Source organism: Numida meleagris, chromosome 2, assembly GCF_002078875.1.
Source record: "Numida meleagris isolate 19003 breed g44 Domestic line chromosome 2, NumMel1.0, whole genome shotgun sequence".
NCBI classification, from domain to species: Eukaryota; Metazoa; Chordata; class Aves; order Galliformes; family Numididae; genus Numida; species Numida meleagris.
In genome coordinates, this window is record NC_034410.1 from 88234521 (window position 1) to 88255605 (window position 21085).

The 21085-nt window shown below is 43.7% G+C and overlaps 2 non-coding genes across 2 annotated transcripts; one reads left to right on the top strand and one right to left on the bottom strand.

Annotated features, from left to right (window-relative positions):
• Nucleotides 10050–10122, top strand: TRNAV-AAC. The gene has a single exon. It is a non-coding gene; the product is annotated as a tRNA-Val (tRNA).
• Nucleotides 15898–15970, bottom strand: TRNAV-AAC. Its single transcript has one exon. It is a non-coding gene; the product is annotated as a tRNA-Val (tRNA).

Consider the following 21085-nt stretch of genomic DNA (forward strand, 5'->3'; position numbering starts at 1 on the left):
TAAAAAAAAATAAATATCTAGGACTCACAGATACCTACTAGACTCAGGAGCCTGTGAGTCTGACTGAGAAATGTGGGGTGGACTCTCCCATACAATAATCCATATGTGATTCTTGGCCTCTCTTCCAGCCTGTCTCTGTTCTCCTTCAGGAAATCTCCATGTCTCAGCCATATCTCTGCACCAAGAATTTCCACTTATGTCCCAGTCACGATTAGCACAGTGCTTGCAGTGTGCCATACTCACAGTGTGGCTGTATTCAAACATCTGGAGTGGGTGCCACCAGCCCCTGGAGAGGGAAGGGAAAGGGAGGCTCTGGCCTTACTCTGGCAAGGCTTCTGTGCGATGGCACATGGCCATTGTGAATGTGGTCAAACAGCATTTTATGCCCTTTTCATAGAATCGTAGAATTACTCAGGTTGGAAAAGACCTTCAAGATCATCAAGTCCAACCACAGCCTAACCATACTACCCTAACTCTAGCAACCTACCACTAAATCACATCCCTGAACACCACATCCAAATGGTTTTTAAACACATTCAGGGATGGTGACTCAACCACCTCCCTGGGGAGCCTGTTCCAGTGCTTAACAGCCCTTTCTGGAAAGAAGTTTTTCCTGATATCCAACCTAAACCTCCCCTGGTGCAACTTGAGGCCATTTCCCCTTGTCCTGTCACCTGTCACCTGTGAGAAGAGACCCACTCTCCCTGCAATCACCTTTCAGGTATTTGAAGAGAGCAATGAGGTCTCCCCTCAGCCTCCTCTTCCCCAGACTAAACAGTTCCTTTAGTAGCTTCCCATAGGGCATATTCTGCAAGCCCTTCACAAGCCTTGTTGCCCTTCTTTGGACGTGCTCCAGCACCCCAACGTCCTTTCTGTATTGAAGTTCCCAAAACTGAACACAGTACTACAAACTAAAGGAGGCGGGCAGGAAAAGGGCAAATATGAAGCTTCATCCTGGTTTGTTTGTTTTTCTTTAAGGATCACCAGCTTTTACAGCCTTGACCATCCAGCATAACAAACATAAAAGCATTGAAATTCTGGATATTTGGCATAGGCTTAGTGTTCATGTGCAAAGATGGAACCATCAGTTTGATGTGATGCACCATCTTCAAGTCTGGGCTGGTATATAGCTCTGTTGAAGCCATCCCACACTTCCCTCCCAAGATCTGGTGCAGCAGCCTATGACTACCAAAATGCAGTTGTGTGTAAACAGCAGGCCCTCATTCCCTTCTTCGTGAAGTGGAGCAAGGAAGCTGATCACAGCTGATTCCCAGGCAAAGACTCCCTCATGGGCAAATGCTGCCAGAGAGCAGCAAGGATCTAGATCCCCACAAACAAATCTTCAAGCACCTGCTTTAACATTGATGATACTGAAGTGGGCTGTAATAATGAGACTAATGTAAGAATGAAAGACAATTGGAAAAGATCAGGCACATAACTCATCAGACAAACAACTTTCACAGAATCACAGAATCATTAAGTTTGGAAAAGACCACTAAGATCATCTAGTCCTACCACCAACCCATCCCTACCATGCCTGCTAACCACATCCCTCAGTGGCACATCCACACGGTTCCTGAACACCTCCAGGGATGGCGACTCCTCCACTTCCCCAGGCAGCCTGTGCCAATGCAGCATCGCTCTTTCTGAAAAGTTTTCTTAATATCCAACCTGGACCTCCCTTGGCACACCTTGAGGCCATTCCCTCTTGTCCTAAAACTGTTGTAAACTAATTTTTATTTAACTAATTTTGCAAACTGATGCTGTATTTTCTGAATGTGTACCTTTTTGATGACAATTAAAGACTTTGAGTCTTATTTTCCTGCACAGGCATAAGATTTAAATCAAAATTCAAATTCAACTTTGGCATTTCTTGATCTCAATGCTTTGTCTTGTTAAAAATGGCTATCATCAGTGAAATCTAACAAATAGCATTTAAGCATAAAAGATGGAAAGATGAGCCAAACCTACGCAGCAATCCTTAATCCCCTATCAGTTCCTTTTCAACACCTGTATGATTCAGATGTTATGAATTTGAGTAGTCCTACAGTCCCCAATAGTCCTACAGGAGAACAAAGGTAAATGCTTCCTCCTTAACATGCCACTCACAGACCATTTCAGCAAGTTCATATGTGCATTATTAGAAAGGAAATATTCATGTTTTTAACAGAAAATAATTGAGACAGTCCAACAGCAGCAAATATGGCAATGTAAATCCCTCGTGTCTCTCAATCAATCTTTCACAACAAATAGACAGAAAGGGAGAGAAAGGAAAAGAGGCAGCAGCATGTGATTACCAGAGCAATAGCAGCAAAACAATATGCTGCAGAAAGAACATAGCTCTCTGCACAGAAATCAATTTCTCCCATGGGATGGGGTCGATAGTTGTCTGACAGGACAGTATACAGGCAATTTAATAGCATTTTATCTAAATGAATCTATTCCTCCACCCCACTGGCCTCGCAGTGCTGGAGCCTGATCCTTAAGTAAAATAGATTTATTTATTTTTTATCATATAACAGGAAAGCATTTATCATGCTGAAGCCACTACCACTGTCTATTAAAAATCATTTATCCCTGTTAGTTACTCATTACCAGCAACTCCTTCCCAACATTGCTATTCTAATTAGTTAACTTATGCATGCAGTCCATAAAAATCACTCTCAGTTAATTCTGGAAACATTTTTCTCGCTCAAATAATCTCTAAACTATAGGTCACCTTTTCGGGAAAAATAAGCCCACAAACGAGGCTGAGTCAATTGACTCAAAGGAATATTTCTGAATATATCTGAAATGATGGTTTTATGCAAGAAAAAGCTTAATTTTTGAGCAATGCTTTATACACAGAGATTGGTTGTCCACCATATCTATTTTAATAGCACTTTAATAAATAAGCCTGATCTGATCTTATTAGTGAATATCTGTGTGAAGTAAATGGTAGTGAATAAGAACCCCTAATAAGCATCATTCCAGGGATGGATCTTCAGCTCTCTGGGAGTTTGGTATTGTGCCCCAAAGGCTCTTGTAAATCCAGATGCAGTTCTTGCTCATCATTTAGAAGATTAGGGGCTGATAAGCGACATCAAGCCTTATTAGAACAGGCTAAGGCAACAGGAAGCATTAATTGGGTAATTTAATGCACAAGGAGACAATAAATGCCTGCATTGTGGTTCAGATCCTGTTCCTCTATTGATTTGTTCATGTCTTATTTTGTGAAATTCTCACAAATCCTTAGCAGAGAGACCACATGACAAAGTCTAAGTTTAAAAACACCAGATTAATTCTGCTATTTCCTGCAGCTTCGCTTCACCTCCCGTGTTACCAAGGTACCCTTCAGCAACCCTCTCCTTGCCAAGCTGAGGAATGAGGATGTTCCCCTGTCTGAGGACTCCACAAAGAAAGGTGGGGAGAGACCCAAGGCACATCAGCTACCTTCAGGGAAATGGTATCTCAACGTCTCACTTGTGTTATGACTTCATCTCTTGGAAGATAATGAATATAATCTGTGTTCCCATGGATCAGACAAGCAGGAGCATGCAATAGGAGCATGGAGGCTTGGAGGAAGCCCCATCTCTCTTTTCCTTCTGAGAGTTGGGAGCACTTGACAAAGTTCTCTTGTCTTTCATTGTTCTGAAGGAGATGGAGAAAATCTTGCTGGATTTATCTGCCTCCAGAAGTAAGGAAGATGAGAAGAAACTCCCAACATGGGTATATTTCTCATCTCTAATGCCATAATTTCCCCACTGCTGGTAAACAGTTAACTCAAGGTGGATTTTAGTGTCAGGAATGCTGAAATCTCAATACCAGCTCCTCATTTGGATCCCACATTGAGATTTCCTTCATAGAATCATAGAATGGTTTGAATTGGAAGGGACTCATAAATGTCATCTAGTCCAAATCCCCTGCAATGAATAGGGATGCCTACAGCTAGGTCAGGTTGCTCAGAGCCCCATCCAGCCTGACCTTGAGTGTCTCCAAGGATGGGGCTTCCACCACCACTCTGGGCAACATGTTCCAGTGCCTCACCACCCTAATTATAAAAACCTTCTTCCTTACATCCAATGTAAATCTCCCCTCTTTTAGTTTGAAACAATCTCCCCTTGTTCTATCACAACAAACCCTGCTAAAGAAGACGCAGGTCCACCTGCAGCCCAGCACTACTCCACCATCACATGAACCATTTCCTTAGGGCCTCACATATTGAAGAGCCACAATTAATAATTCAATTTAAGCACACAGTAATTCAAAAGTAATTACATTCCCTTATGAAAATATTCATGATTAATGATTGCAAAAATTAAAATAGTTCCCCATCTCTCCGTAACACTTTTGGGGAAAAATGAGCATTGAAATATAATCCACTTTATTGCTCATCTAAAATGAGCAATACTTCATCTCAGCTACCTTCTTTTTACCTGGTATTTTTTTTTCTAAATGCTCGACTTCGAATGTAAAAATAAATAAATAAGTGGATTTCTCTTGACGTCATAAAATTTCATAGAAAATAATGTCTCTTAGGAAAAAAAAAGTATCATCTACAAAAGCATTTCTTAACATTCAGGTGTTGCTTTTTGCAGTCTTTTGCAATTGGAATTTCCACCCAGTCGAGATTTTTACTGGCTAGTTTGAGTCTAGCTCTGCAATTTATGTTTATACATAAACGGCCCTGATTTTAATTGCTATCAACTTCTTATACTTGATAGATGGTTTTGAACATTTTTTTTCTCCAGAGACTATTTACTTTGTCATGTATTGACACATTTTTAAGATTTATACTCCACTAAGGAACAGAGTTTACAATAAAAAGTAATGTATTCCGTGGCTGTGAATGGTAATGTCGCTAAACAATCCAAAGACATTTCACATCTGATAGTTATTTCCCTTTTACCCCCATCCCTGCACTGTTTTAGTTCTACTATAGACTTGGGATTTTAGAGAAAACAAGAATGCCACATTTGCCAAATACAACATTTCGGAGATCCAATATTTCTTAAGTTTCCTTCCACTAGAGACATTATTGGATTCATGTTTGTACTTCCATTTTTCCCAATAGTTACTTTAAAAGGGTAACTCCTGTGGAAAGGGTTTGCTCATCCATGAGACAGGAGTAACCCCTTATTTTCATAGAATCATAGAATTGTAGAATGGTTTGGGATGGAAGGGACCTTTAAGACCATCTAGTTCCAACCCCCCTGCTATAGGGAGGGACACCTCCCTCTAGACTGGGTTGCTCAAAGCCCCATCCAGCGTGGGATGAGATTGAACTTTTACAGAGTTCAAACCAACCCACAGCACTGCAGTCAGAAACAAGCAAAGGTGTGAAGTACAATGTAAAACTTACAAGTAGTTAGTAGTCCTTAGACAAACATAACTCAGCAGATTAATGAAGTCATGTCTGGATGAAGACGTCTGAAGCCTATGCTGGTAACAAGCAGAGGCTGCACTGCCCAGAGAAAGCCCAGAGGCCAAGGAGGGGTTCTTAGGTATTCCTTATTTAGTCATTTCTTTTCAGTCATTTCAGCTTTTTGGTATGGCTTTATTTATCCCTTTTGGGAATTGGTAATTATCAGTCACATTACTCTTTTGCAGAGAACAAGGAGAGATAGCTCTCGGTTTCTCCCTTATTATTATCATTTCTCAAAGATCAGGAGGCACCAAAACAGTGGAAGGAAACATGTCCCACATGCTGCATAACCTCCTCTTCCTCACTGATCAGGAAATGGACAGGATGGGATGCATGGCCATCTGTAATTTCTCCGGGCTAGCTGATGGTGCACCTGTACAAGAATGATGGCTATCAGTGTTTAAATTTATGTGGAATCATAGAACCATAGACTCATTAAGGTTGGAAAAGTCCTCTAAGATCATTTAGTTCAACCCCAACCCATCCCTGCCATGCCCACTAACCACATCCCTCAGTGCCACATCCACACATTCCTTGAACACCTCCAGGGACAGTGACCCCACCACCTCCCTGGGCAGCCTGTGCCACTGCAGCACCACTCTCTATGAGAAGAAATGTTTCCTAATATTCAACCTGAACCTGCCAGAACATACCACAAAATTGTTCTGAGTCTAAAACTCCAGGTTATTTGGCATTTGCCACTGAGGTAGAGGATACTTTCCCTGCAATTGCCAAAAAATTTCAATGAATAAATTATTTTGACAAAGTAATAATTTCAAGGATTACCGATTAGGAATCCCTGTCCTGCCCATTCTCACTCTCCCACCCATCTTACAAGGATTTTCCTAGAGGAAATGACACAGTTTAAACTACAGACAGAATACAATCTGAACAAAGCTATAAAACCGAAGCACAAAGAGAAAAAAACGGGCAGTTGCTTAAATCTGTTAGTGACCAGACAGAAAATCAACCACCAAGAATGACCAAAAAATAAGAGAACGCAAAAGAAAATATTCTTGCAGATTTCATGTTCCCTGTGGGAACAAGCAATAGAAATGGAGACCAAGCTCAGGTTGATCCAAAAAGCGTGTGAATACCTAAGCAGCAATCTGCAAATGCTTAAGAATTTCCTCATATTCTGTTAGCATGGAGTTTTTACTCGGGCCTGATAGTTTGCTTTGCAAAGGCCTTTTGCATTATCACTAGTGAATTTCCAACCAAAATTTTATTAGGATGTAAAACAACTCTGGAAATTAATTTCAAGATACAAAACTAATAATTCTTCTGTAGTGCATTTTATTTATTCCTTCTGGCCCAAGGGCATCAACCTGATGGTAATTTTGCACCAGTCCAGTGGAGGATTTATAAACGATGGTGGATGAGATCACTCATTTTTGATTATTCCTGTTTATTTCATCTTTAGCATAAATAGGTTATGAAAATACTCTGTTCGATGACTGGTTCTTTTCTGATGGATTTTAAATTACACACAGAATATTCTTAAGAAGTGTGTTACATATATGTATATTATACGTATATTATGAACCTGACTCCTGTTGCCCCCAGTATTTAAAAATGGTATACATGCAAAGAGGATAATGCTATGATTTTCATATAATTCACTTTTGAACGGCTCACTTGGAGATTAATAGCACTGAAAACATCCAAATGTAATGGGATTACAACATACTACTAGCTGGTTCCTGGGGGTGGGCTGTAGCAGTGCCTGGCTGCTGCGCTGCAGCACAGCAATTAGGCTGCAGTGGCATACAGTGGTGACACACGCAAACTGCAGCTCTTTCCCATTACAGTGTGTGTCTTCCTTTCTCAGGTTATTAGTTTTTATTTGTGACATCTGTCATAAACTGGCACAGAGTGAGCTTGCAGTGCTCTGCCCTGAGCTCATTACGGAGAGACCACTTCTCCAAGGACACCGTACTGACCCAGGTGTGCAGGAGAGCTTTCTTTGCTTTTCTCTCACACAGAGGAATTGCAGTCCCACACCTGCTGTACCATAGGGCTGGCTGTGTTGCAGACTCTTTAGGAGAACTGTTGCAGGCAAGGGTGGCCAGAAGGGATGGGCACTGTTCAGATGTCCAGCCATTTTTACACAGTAATTTTGATTTCTTTTTTTTTGGAAGGGGATGTCTTTATGCTAGTAGGAAAAGGGTAAATGGAGTAAAAAAGTTAATGACCCAAGGAGAGAAAATCTATAGCAAACCTACTGATAGAATACATAGAAGATGAAAAATAATGACTGGGGCCGAATCCACAATTTCTCATAGTTTCAAGATCTTTGTAGTGCAATGAAACTCCTTAGTTTAATATATGTGAGTACAGATTACATTCACAGTAACCCTGTAGGGCAAGAGTGATTATTTGGGAGAAAGTGAGTTCAGAAGGAAACCAAGGAAGCTGCCCATGGTCATACAGCTGAGGAGGAACCCAGAACTTCCTAGGTAGCCCTGGTACAGACTGGGCTTTTTGTTTGCTTGTTTTCCCCCTAGGGAGCCGCAGAAGCTCAAAATATGCCTTTTAAGTCACTCACCTGACAAAACTCACTGACCACCCCCACCTACCTCCCCTCTGCTAACCTGCCAAAATCAAACATCAGCAGTATAATGTGGAGAAGAGTTGAAAGGGAAGGTAGGATTCAAGTTTATGGGAAAAAAAGCAGTAGCAGTGAATCTCTGGGCTGAAGGAAAAGAACCTCCTAAACAAGGAGCAGCTGTAAGCATCTTTAGCTGAGAGTGTAAGCAGAACACACAGTCCCTCTGTACAACCACTTCTTAACAACCAGGGATGGTCAAAATGCTGGCCAGAAACTGCATCTGGAGGGCATCTGCCACTCAAAGTGGGACTGTTGCCTACACTAAAGAATGTCAGCTTTGTCCAGGTGGGTCTTGAACACTTCGAAGGGTATCTTTAGATGCTTTCATGTTTGTCATTTCCATTGATTTCAACAGAATTTGGAAGTCTAAACACATATAAAAACCTTCACTGACGTCGTTGCTCCTCAAATCCATGAAAATTATATTTAGATAATCTTTATTACAGGGGTACAAGCTTATCTCATGCAGGCTAGATTATTCCTTCTTCCAGTGTGAGCAGTGGAAGCTTCTGTAGGTGCACCCATGCATCTGTCCTGTCCCTTGTAAGCAACAGAAGAATGGTAGAAGGATATAGAAGAAGGATAGGAGAGCATCCATTGCATGCTCATTGTACTTTGTAACGGCGTATCTGCAGTGCATGAATGTGTTTAAATGGATCCCTTCTTATGATACTTGCAAAAGCAGGCAAGCAGTTCTTTTGCTTCCTATGGAGACATGTTTAGCCCACCCAGGAGTTGTTTTTGAACACTGCTACTGATCGTTACCTGTAGTGAGCAAGCTAGAAAAAGTATTAAACATTAATGTAGTTTGGCTGTGCCCATTGACTCTGCATTTTAAATAGACTCTGCTATGCTCTCCCAGTGGAAAAATTTATTTTACTTTAAGAATATATAGGACTTTCTTTCAGTACTTTTTCTTTGTTTAACAAGAAGCTCTCTTGCTGAAAACCCAGCAGACAATAAAACCAGTCAGGGGCTTTTATCCAGGATGTCTGACCCATCGCCTGGCAATAATTAGTTCAGGTTAATTACAGCAAATCTGTAGATTTGCAGCCTGAAATCATCTCATCCCCTAAGCTGAACCCTCCAGAGGTTTCTTTTATGAGCTCTGCATCCTAAGGGTGGACTTAAAGTAATGAATTTGTCTCTAATAAGATTCATAGGTTTGTTCCCTAAGCAATGGTGTCAATTATAGAATCTAACACTGATGGCTTATTTTGCTGAAAATTGAGAAATTGAGAGTTTTTAATGAAGCATGCAGGACTTTTAACACTTTTGTTTAACTCTTTGCATTGATGAAAAGCACAAAAATACAATTATGTGAAATATTGTGCCACTTTCTATGTATTTCTCTGTGTGCCAGTAGCTAATTTCCTTCTGCTCTGTAATGGAAAAGGTTAATGTAATGACTCTGAGATTTCATTTGGAAATGTTCCAGAAGAGTGTCTGAGTATTTGCTGCACTTAATGGCAGGAAGTAATAAGTGAGGTTATGTATTGGTGAAAAATGTTTCATGTACTGAGAAGATTAATACTGGAGAGAGGCACAGGGGACACAAGCCTGAGGCTTCCTCCTCAATTCTGACACAATATAATATGTTCATACTTGATACGTGCCCTTCTGTAGTTAGTTCTTAATCATTAACAAAGCAGACAGGAAGCCTCTAGGGGACATGGTATCAGAAAAAGAGAAGGAACTGGTTTTAGGGTTGTCTTCTCTTCCATAAATGAGAAGCAGGCACCCCCAGCTGGTAGCACTGGACCAGATGCTACTGGTACCAGTATCTACATAGCAATACAATGACAAAACACACTTCAAGGGTTCAGCTCCATCATAAGTATTTCAATGTTTATAATAATTTTTGTGCATAGCTATTATACATATGGCTTCTGGAGGATCACAGAACATTCCTAGTTGGAAAGGACCAACAGGGACCATCAAGTCCAACCCCTGGCTCCATACAGCACCACCCAAAAACCAGACCATATGTCACTCAAGAAAAGCAAATAGTAACAAGAAATCACCACAACAAGCGTTTCTGTAGTGTAGTGGTTATCACGTTCGCCTAACACGCGAAAGGTCCCTGGTTCGAAACCAGGCAGAAACAACTCATTTTGGGGCTTCTGCTACGGGAGCTCCACAGAACCTTTCCAGACCTTGCCATTCTATGCAATTCCACACCTCAAAAGCTTGCAGTTAGTCAACTGTCTTGCTTGATACGCTTCTCAAGCTACCATCTCACCTGGTGCGCACCCTCCCTGCCCTTGGGAACGGACTGAAGGGTACCTCTCACTCTCAGAAATGGTGGACACGAAGGCGGGAGGACTGGAAGAATGGAGAGGAGGACGCCCGTGGCCACAGCTGTAAGGGTCTGCATGGAGGACCTTTGTGATGCGCACTTGGGATCTGTCATACTTGTGCTGTCCTACCTGGCCACACAGGGATGTACACGGCCTCACAGCTCCTTCTGACTCCACTTCTCTGCACTCCCTCAGGTATACTTTGGCTCTGGTCAAAGCCTAGGTGTGGTGAGGGATAGCCAAGAAGGGGCTCGTGCCTTTGGCAAATCACTGCATAGGGGTATCTGTCACATTTCTTCTGTATAGAATCATAGAATATCCTAAGTTGGAAGGGACCCAGTCGGATCTTCGAGTTCAGCTCCTGGCTCTCCACAGTACCACACAAAAATCAGACTCTGTGTCTGAGAGCGGTGTCCAGACACTCCTTGAACTCCTGCACTTGGGGCTAGACACCAGGCAGGACAGTCTGCTGCTTTCACTGGAGGTCCAGCTCACACAGGGAATAGGAACTGAGGGACGAGTATCTTTCTGCCTACCCTAAGTCAGTTATTTCATCAAATTCTCCCTTTTTCTTGGGTGGCACACATCATCTCCCACCGAGTTCTGCTCTGAAGGCTGCTTATCTAATGAAGTCTATTTCAGTGCACATTTGAAGCAATAAAGGCATCCATTAGGCAGAATAATGTTCAGAAAAGGGGAAAAAATGCACTGGAGATGCGAGTTTGGTGATGCTTAAACACTGCTCAGATGCTTTTTTTTTTTTAAGCCAGAAAGTACTGATGTACCAAGACCTATCATTTTTAATGGAAAAAATATTTGATTTCTTATTTTCCCATCAGGGTCCAGGGTTGTATTTCTGGAGAGGGAAACCTGAACCTTCAAAAAGCGAAGGCATAGATCACTCCTCTCAGATGGCAAATGATTCAGTGTCCAATGATGCTTCCCCTGTTTTAGGGCAGGGATCTGAACCTGCAAGCCCACCCTGAGAAGAGAGGTTGTGCATCAGCTGGTCTACAAGACTCTCTTCCTCACGCATGCAAGCACAGACAGTTTTAGAATAGGCTACTGAAGGCTGTATCTGCAGCCCAGCAGCTACAGCACTTGTCTCAAACACGTGAGGCCCAAACCTAAGCCTCACCTTACTGTCGTGGGGGGAATTAACAATAGAAAGGACTCAAGTTTCTTCTAATGGTGAATCAAATCAAAATACTGCTTTCTCTCGTAAGACTGAAAAATTGTTTTTCAGGCAGCCCTAGGACTGCCAAGTGGTATTAATCACTTAGAAAGCTGTTTTGGCTGCTTCTCTGAGTATCTTTCAGTTACAAAGTCATCAGGCAGGGGGTGGCTAGGATAGGCACCTACAGATGTGCTGCTATTAACCCTGTTAACCTGGCACTGCGGCGTGTTGTGCTGCGTAACAAGAAGAACCACAGAAAGGTTCAGCTGCCCAGAATATCTATCCTGTAATCCTGTATTGCAGTCTGAACTCCCCTCACTTGGAACCTGTAACCTGCTAATTGCCTTATCCTCATTTATATGATAAGTGGTTCATTTCCTTTATTGTGATTGAATCCCCTCCCTATATTACAAGAAAACTGGAGCTGCAGAGAGTGCTTGATTGGATTTCATTGCTGTAGGCCATTTCTTAAACAGGTTACGGGTTGACAAACATAGAAGGGGGATCAATATCCATTCTTTGCCTCATTGACAAGCTAATCTTTTCAGTAAACATTTCATCAGTACCTGCCATTTGTATACACACCTGCCTCATGAGGATGGAGAAAGCTCTGTTTTATAAGGTTTAGGTAACTAATAAATGAAAAGACAAGAATAGAAGTGGAGCAAATCATCAAGATAGCATTTTTAGGAAAATAGCCTTTCATTGTCTACAGAATCTAACCGAGCACATTTTCAACCGTTCTTAGTTTTAATTAGGTTGCATTACATTCGGGCCAGGTGCCAGCTTCTGGTTCTGTAATCCTATGATTCTCCTCTCTCATCAGAGGACTATTTGAATCAAAAGGACTATTTGAATCGGGGTTGCAGTGAAGCTATGGCTCTGCTAAATACTTAGAAATCGTGAGTCATACTCTGAAAGAAACCAAGAGTTTTGTTCAGTGTGTTTGGAGACATCTTTCTTGTTTGCTTTTGTGTCATATGCTGAAGTCTCCTTCCCCCACAAGCATGTGGGCTGAAAACTGGCATTGTCTTTTACAGAAGTGAGGGCCAAGATTATCGCTATATTTAGGCTTCTCTTACATTCCTGTGTATTAGAATTACATGGTTGAATGATGAATGCTGCAAAAATTAGCAATGCCGAATTTCAGTCCAACCTGAGAGAGAGCGTGAAAGCGCTCGCTGCATTCCTTCTGAGGTAAAGGAAAGTGGACAACAAAGCATGAAACTTCGAGGACACAGGAAAGGAAACAATATTGCTGTTGATACTTGCAGCAGTACGTTCGTCAACACCTTCCTATCTTCAATACCAAACAAAAATATAAACTTTCCTGTTTCTTTCCTTCTGTGATATGTAGAGAAGCTCTCACAGAGCGCATAGCAATACTGACCAGTCAAATAAACTTTGCAGACAGGAGAAAACATCAGAGGTGAAGATTACTCCAGGTGTAACTTTGCTGACCTACGGAATATTTCAGTTCTGCATTTTGCTAGAGAAAATCGAGGTCATAGAATTATTCAGCGTTTGAAGAATCAGAACAGAGAAAAAGTACGGTAATGTGAAGATTAGGGAACACTCGTTTCCTTTTCTTTACAAGGGAATCTTTTAATAAGTCCTTTAAAATGAACATTAATCAGCTGCAGCCCACCTCCAATGTCTGTTCTATCATCTACATTACTTCAGGGAGAGCAAGTGGAAAGGAAGAGCTCAGTTAATACTCAGCAGTCTCAGAAAGGACTCAGTGTAATGTGTTTTCAGTGTGCTGGTTGCCCTCTTTTCTCCTATCAAGCTGGTCCATGTAGGTCCAAGAATTTTTGTTTCATAGACTTTTCAATTAGCAAAAGCAGTGCTAGGATACGTCTTTCATTTGATGTGCAGGCCAGAATAGAAATTTAACAGGGAAAAATATTCCCATAACCATAGGTTAATTGCTAGTAAATGTTGCTCAAGCACCTTGGTTACGTTGATTAATGGCCCCGGTGAGCAGATGAAAAATGGCTGGGGTGTTGGACAGATCATTAGCAATTTTAACTCTTCAGCTATTGTGATGGGCGCAGAGAAACAATTACTAACATTTATTATGTGTTTCACTGAGCACAACAGCATACTGCAATGTAAGTTATGGTTAGATGGAAACAATCACTGATTTGTTCTTGCATTCAGTTATGTGGAAGTTTACAAGACAGAGAGAGGCAAGGGTTTTGTTTGGCTTGGTTTGCTTTGGTGTTATTTTTGTAAAGCATTTGGACACATCCTTGATAAACGCATGGGAGATTGTATATGTAAATACAAATATTCAGTTCTGTTCATTAATCCTATTATTTAAGAGAGGAGAGGAACAGAGGTCACACCTTAGAACGTATTTTATTTCATAAAGGCAAAGAAATATTAAGCTGTGCCTTGCAACAGCGGAAGACTTGCAGTCCAAGGGCTGAAGGAAAGAATGATGAGACTTCAGGCCACCTCTGGTCTGCCAGAACTGTAATTGCCACAGTCTCCCTGAGAGCATCTGGGAGACCCCAGCATTTGTGATAATTCATGACAATTCCTCTTCTTACCTGGTCTGACTCAGACCCTGCTAGGACTACAGTGTCTATTGCAGTTCTGGGGAGAGAATCCCTCAGCTGTCAGAGGAGAGGATTTTAACGCTCTGGTAGTCCACTTCAGACTGTTAACATGATGTAAAAACAGGCCACAGGGGCTTGAAGCAGCAGAATGGGAGGGCGGGAGGATGAACAGCAGATTCGCTAGGACAGAAGCTCCTGGAAATGGCCCTTCAGCTGAGCAGAGTTGGCCCAGGTGTGAGGTAGACCCCATAAATGTGTTGGTGCTCCCTGGAGCAATGTACCTTGCAGCTGCCTGTGCAGTAGTGGACATACTGGTGCAGAGTCTGCCAAAATAAACTCCACATCTGAATGCTGCTTCTGGCCCACAGTTAGAGTCTGTCCCTCAGTTTGGGTACCACTGGGGAATGTCCTCAGTCCTGGTTTAGCCTACGAGCACTATACAAAGCCTTTACAAAGCACCCACAGCACCCAGAGCCCTCACTTCTGTGCTGGCCCAGAACTGGTGCCACCTGCTTTCTGAGATGTCACGACCCATGTTAGCATTTAAATCCCAGGAAGGGGAAATAAAACAATCCTGGACTGCGAAAGAAAAAAGGTAGCAAGAAGCTGAAGGGGATATCTGGCTGACAATGAGACAAACTCACTTGTAGCAGGCTCCTGGAAAGCTCATCAAGAACAATCCCTCACATCGTTTCAGAAAATATGCAACAGGAAATTACAGCCTGAAGGCACTTTGTTCACTGGCAATTTGCAACCAAGAAAGGGAGAGAGAGGACAAACCAAAATAATTGAATAAAACTATTTGAGCTTTATATGTAAGCTCTGCACTTGCCAAGGGAAGCGGGCAAGCGGCCAAAGGGACACGATATGTCATTAATTATCAAATATAGGAGAGAAATAGCTTTCTCGTTGATTAAATGTTACATGTAAAGCTTTGTCTGTACTTTCTAGAGTGGGTGCTGCTGACATGGATGGTGTTCGGCAAAAATACATTTTCACACTGTAACTGACCAGAGTGAGGCACTTGGTAATGCACCTGGGAGGGAAGAAAGGGGAAATCCTCTCCACACTTTCTGCACTTGGATGCCTTTTCTGCTGACACTTCTGAGACTCAGCATGTGCACAACAAGACACAAAGAATGCAAGGTACTGTAAATAACTTTTTTTATAGGGCTACAAAGATGGGGAAGGGTCTACAGGGAAAGATGTATGAGGAGCAGCTGAGGTCTCTGTGTTGGTTCAGCCCAGAGCAGAGGAGCTGAGGGGAGGCCTCATGGCGGCTGCAGCTCCTCACAGGGAGCAGAGGGGCAGCGCTGAGCTCTGCTCTCTGGAGACAGCGACAGGGCCCGAGGGAACGGCATGGAGCTGTGTCAGGGGAGGGGCAGCTGGAGGTTAGGAAAAGGTTTTGCACCAGAGGGCGGTGGGCATGGAACAGGCTGCCCAGGGCAGTGGGCACAGCAGCAAGCTCTCCAGAGATCAAGAAGCATTTGGATGATGCTCTCAATCACAGGGCCTGATTTTTTTGTGGTACTGTGAAGGGCCAGGGGTTAGACTCAAAGACCCTAGTGGGTCCCTTCCAACTTAGGATATTCTATGATTCTATACAGAAGAAATATACGTGACAGATATCCCTACGCAGTGATTTGCCACAGGCATGAACCTCTTCTTGGCCATATCCGACCACCAGCCAGCTCACTCCTGCAGGGCATTTTTTCCTTCTCTACCTTGCCCGAAGCCAAAGTGTATGTTAGGGAGTGGAGAGAAGTGTGGAATTGCATAGAATGTCATGGTCTGGAAAGGTTCTGTGGAGCTCCCGTAGCAGAAGCCCCAAAATGAGTTGTTTCTGCCTGGTTTCGAACCAGGGACCTTTCGCGTGTTAGGCGAACGTGATAACCACTACACTACAGAAACCCTTGTTGTGGTGATTTCTTGTTACTATTTGCTTTTCTTGAGCAAACACTGAGTGGCTTTGGGTGCAGGTATGGGTAAAGCAGCAGCCCCAGAGCTGCTCTGTTTGAGGCACATTGGGTGTAAACTCCAGAACCACTGAGAAGGGGCAGCACAGAATAGAAGCCTGCACACTTTACCCCACTCTGTATTAAAAGTTACACGGGCTCAGTTAAATCCCTTCCAAATTGCATTTTCAGTGAAATTCATGCAGCTAAAAAGAAAAAGAAAAAAAAAAAAAGCCTGTCTTTATTCCACTCGATGTGGTAAGTATTTTTAATATATTCAATAACGGAGCCATAGGCTTTAGAATATTAAAAATTATGCTTCGAGGAAAAGCTAGCGCCGCATACATCGCATCACCCCTTACCCCAGCCACAGAAAGGGGCTCTGCCGCTGCATGCTCTCCTCAGCCTGCGCGGAAGAGCGAAGTGAGCTGCGAACCAAAGAGCAACGCCGCCCCCTGCCGCACGCCTGCCTGGCTAACAGCCCGCAAACACCGCTCTCTGCCCGGATCTGAGGCAAATTTTTCCAGAGGGCAAAACTGCACCAGCCGGAGAAGGCCGCCTGCCGCATCTGTGTTAGCAGGGACAAAGTCTGTAACTATCCTTCCTTCCCAAACGCGCGGTTCGTCAAAAAACAAACTTGGAGAGACTGACAAAATGTTCACAGTGTTAAAAAGGGGGGATTTAGGTGAGATGTTAGGAGGAAATTCTCTGCTCAGAGGGCGGTGAGGCGCTGGCCCAGCTGCCCAGAGAAGCTGTGGGTGCCCCATCCCTGGAGACGCTCAAGGCCAGGTTGGATGGGGCCCTGGGCAGCCTGAGCTGGTGGGGGGCAGCCCTGCCCACAGCAGTGGAGTGGGACTGTAATTCCAAGGTGATAATTTTTAAGCAAAAGGGAACCTGAGATTTAGAGGATGTGGTAGGTAAAGGTAAACAGCTCATAAAAGGAACCTTATAAAAGTTTTGTGGTTTTATGGTCCCCATATGTTAAGCTGGAAGGGCCACATCTCCCAGAAAAGAAATTATGAAGTGTATGGGGAGAATGGCAGCAGAGCGGATGTTTCTCAGCCTTCAGGCCACTCTCTGGGCTGTGTGGGACACCCACTGTCACAGCATGCCTCCAGAGAGATGGAGAAGGGAGGCCAAACCCAGGCACTGCACTGCCTGAGGCTCTCAGTCTCCCCTTGTCTTTCAGTGTTCCATTCATCTAGGAAGTTGGAGTTGGATTCAAGGATCCTTACGGTTCCCTTCCAACTCAGGATATTCTATGATTCTATCACAGAATCATAGAATCACCAAGGGTGGAAAAGACCTGTAAGATCATCCAGTACAACTGTCCACCTACCACCAATATTTCCCTCTAAACCTTGCCCCTCAGTACAACATCTAAATGCTTCTTGAACACTTCCAGGGATGGTGACTCCACCACCTCCTTGGGCAGCCCGTTCCAGCACCTGACCACTCTCTCAGAGAAGTATTTCCTACCCTGGCACAACTTGAGGCCATTCCCTCTAGTCCTATTGCTAGTTACATGGGAGAAGAGGCCAACCCCTGCCTTGCCACAACCTCCCTTCAGTTCGTTGTAGAGAGCGCTAAGATCTCCCTTGAGCCTCCTTTTCTCCAGACTGAACAATCCCAGCTCCTTCATCCACCCCCCATCAGACTTGTGCTCCAGAACCCTCACCAGCTTCGTTGCTCTTCTCTAAACAAGCTCCAGGACCTCAATGTCTTTCTTGTAGTGAGGGGCTCAAAACTGAACACAGTACTCGAGGTGCAGCCTCACCAGGGCTGAGTACAGAGGGGTGATCACCTCCCTGCTCCTGCTGGCAACACTATTTTTGATACAAGCCAGGATGCCATTGGCCTTCTTGGCCACCTGGGCACACTGCTGGCTCATGCTCAGCCAAGCACTGACCAATATTGTCTTGCAGCCACTCTGCCCCAAGCCTGTAGCGTTGCCTGAGGTTGTTGTGGCCAAAGTGCAGGACCCAGCACGTGGTCCTGGAGTGAACACCATCCCATTGGCCTCAGGCCAGTGATCCAGCCTGTCCAGATCCCTCTGTAGGGCCTTCCTACCCCCAGGCAGATCGACACTTTTGGCCAACATGGTGTCACCTGCAAACTTACTGAGGGTGCACTCAATGCCCTCGTCCAGGTCAATAAATACACCAAACAGGACAGAACCAACTCCTGGGGAACACCACTCGTGACCTCTCACTGTCTGACTTTAGCTCCATACACCACCACTCTCTGGGCCTGGCCATTCAGCCTGTTCTTCATTCAGCAAAGAGTGTACCTGTCCAAGCCATGGATGCTGCCAGCTGCTCCAGAAGAATACTGCAGGAGGCAGTGTCAAAGGCTTTGCTAAAGTCTCAGTAGACTACATCAACAGCCTTTCCCTTATCCAACAGGCAGGTCACAAGATCATAAAAGCATATGAGGTTGGTCAAAAAGGACCTGCCTTTTGTGAACCCATGCTGGCTAGGCTTGATCCCTCAGTTGTCCTGCATATGCTGTGTGATCTACCTCAAGATGATCTGCTCCATAACCTTCCCTGGCACTGAGGTCAGGCTGACAGGCCTGTAGTTCCCCAGATCCTCCTTACGACCCTTCTTGAAGATGTGTCATACTGGCAAGCCTCCAATCCTCTGGGACTTCTCAGGTTGACCAGGAATGCTGATAGATTATGGAAAGTGGCTTGGCTATCACCTCCACCATCTTCCTCAGCACCCTCAGGTGGATCCCATCCATCCCCACGAACTTCTGACAGTCTAGGTAATGTAGTAGGTCTCTAGCTGTTTCCACCTGAATTGTGGGGGGATTTATTCTACTCCCCATTCAAAACTTCTAGGTCAGAGGGTAGAGCACCCCAAGGGTAACTTGTCTGACTTTTAAAGACAGACATAAAGAAGGCATTGACAACCTCAGCCTTTTCCTTATCCTCAGTTCCTCACTGCATCCAGTAAAGGATGGAGATTCTCCTTAGTCCTCCTCTTACTGTTAATATATTTGTAAAAAAGTTTTTTGTTCTCTTTTACCCCAGCATCCAAGTTGAGTGCAAGCTGGGCTTTTGCCTTTTTAATTTTCTCTCTGCGAGAATGATCTCAGCAGGGGCAGATTATCTTCTGGGCTATGACTTGCTTGCAAGGCTGCTCATATAGGAAAGGCCAGGCCTACTGCAAGTCTTTTTTTTTCCCCACTGCAAGAAATCCCACAGTTCAGTGAGAAGGGTTTGGAGGAGCAGAGATTAACCCAGAATTTCCTCCAAAGAAGAAAAAACAGAGATGAATGGCACTAAAACTTAGCCTATCCACCTCCGTTATGGTTAGACAATGTGGTACAAGGACACAACAACTCATGGCAGAATCAGATGTGTAGACAGTTATTCTGGTCTTCAGGCTGTATGATGGAGACAGAAATAATGATGTCATTTTCACTTTTCACTTCCCTACCATGGAATAACCACAGCAGCCTAATCTCTGACTTCCTCCTATGCTCTCCATAGCAATACAACTTTCTGAGGCTTCTGGTGCTAGGTTCAAAAAGGGAAGGAAATGGCCTAGAAACAGTGGCTTTCTTTGTGCCACCTCTTTGTGCCCCTTTTCCACTCTGGCTGGGGTCAAACAACCTGCAGGTGCCATCCCACAAGGCCCATCTCTCACCAAGCCTCTGGACATAGCGCTGTCATGCGTCACAACCACAAAACACAGATCAACCTATATGCACATCTACTACGAAATAAATTATTGCATTATGCCTAGAATTCAAATCAAGTTTTGAATAGAAAAGCTATTAAATGGTTCAGAACTTAAAACTCTTCGGACAATTCTAATACAATAAAAATGCACTCACAAAGTGGAATTGGCATGCCTGGTTCCATCTCCTACTCTGGAGGAGATTTGAAACCTCTGCTGATTGCTTGGTTTGTTCAGCTATAAAATGACATCACTTTGCCTGTTTCAAATGGTTAAACAATGGTTACATCCTTGCACAGCCAAAACCAGTTTACAAAGAAGTTTATAGGAACACACGCTACAAGCAAGGCAGGCTTCATTGCTTCCAGCAGCCTGCAAGGCCTTTCAGAGTGGGATGCAAACAAGAATGTGCCACCCAAACCTTCACCAAATGCTTCTGCCTGTGGCCCGGTGCTGTTCCAGAGCCCTCCTGCTACCAGCACCACAGTGCCTGTTTCTCTTGCAGTGCTTGCCTGCCCACAAAATCTACAGTTTCAGTTTCAAGTCCTCTTCCTCTCCTTCCTTTGGGAAGTTTATATCCTCTTTGTTACCCTTGTTACTGTGCCTGCAGAAGTGATCTTCTGGGAAATTATTTTGTACAAAAAAAATCTCCACTGCTGGCTTCAGGTAAAAACATATCTGTGTATTTCTACAGCTTCACAATGTCATCTTCCAGATTTTGGTGGCGTTTGGGAAAGAAGAAGGAGTGAAGCTGGCAAATTAAAATGCGTCAGGCAGGGTTTCCCCTTGGCAGTTTTTTAAGACCAATCCCAAATCTTCCCTACATGCTTTGTTATTATTTAAACTGGCAGACTGGAAATAAAGCCTCAGACAAGGTAGAATTCCTCTTCCTCCTCTTCCTTCTGAAAAAAGAACTTAGAAACCACCTCCAGGCCTCTCAAGCCAGATATTTTTCACAAACATCAGAGCTGTCAGATCAGGCCTTCTTTCTATTCCCAGAGCCAAAGTGTGTGTGCTTGAACATCATGTTCTGCCCTTACACCACAGGAAATAAGCTTTCCTCGCCACCTCTCGGTCATCACAACTCACCAAGATGTGGTGGAAGTGACAGAGCAAGACAGAAGGCTGTGAAGTCAGGTTTAAATGTGCATTTCCCCAAAATCCTATGGCTTCTGGGTGAGCCACAAAAACAATGTTACCTTTCTCTATGCATTTGGCCTTCTACCTGTACCATGGTTTACAGTGCGGACAGTTCGTTTGCAGAAGACATCAACAACACGAGCTTGGGTCATGAAGAGCTAGACTGACTGGGTTGTTTTATTTTGCTTTTAAATTGCTACTTACCTGCATGGAAATTCTATAGGGTTTATGAAGATTGTACT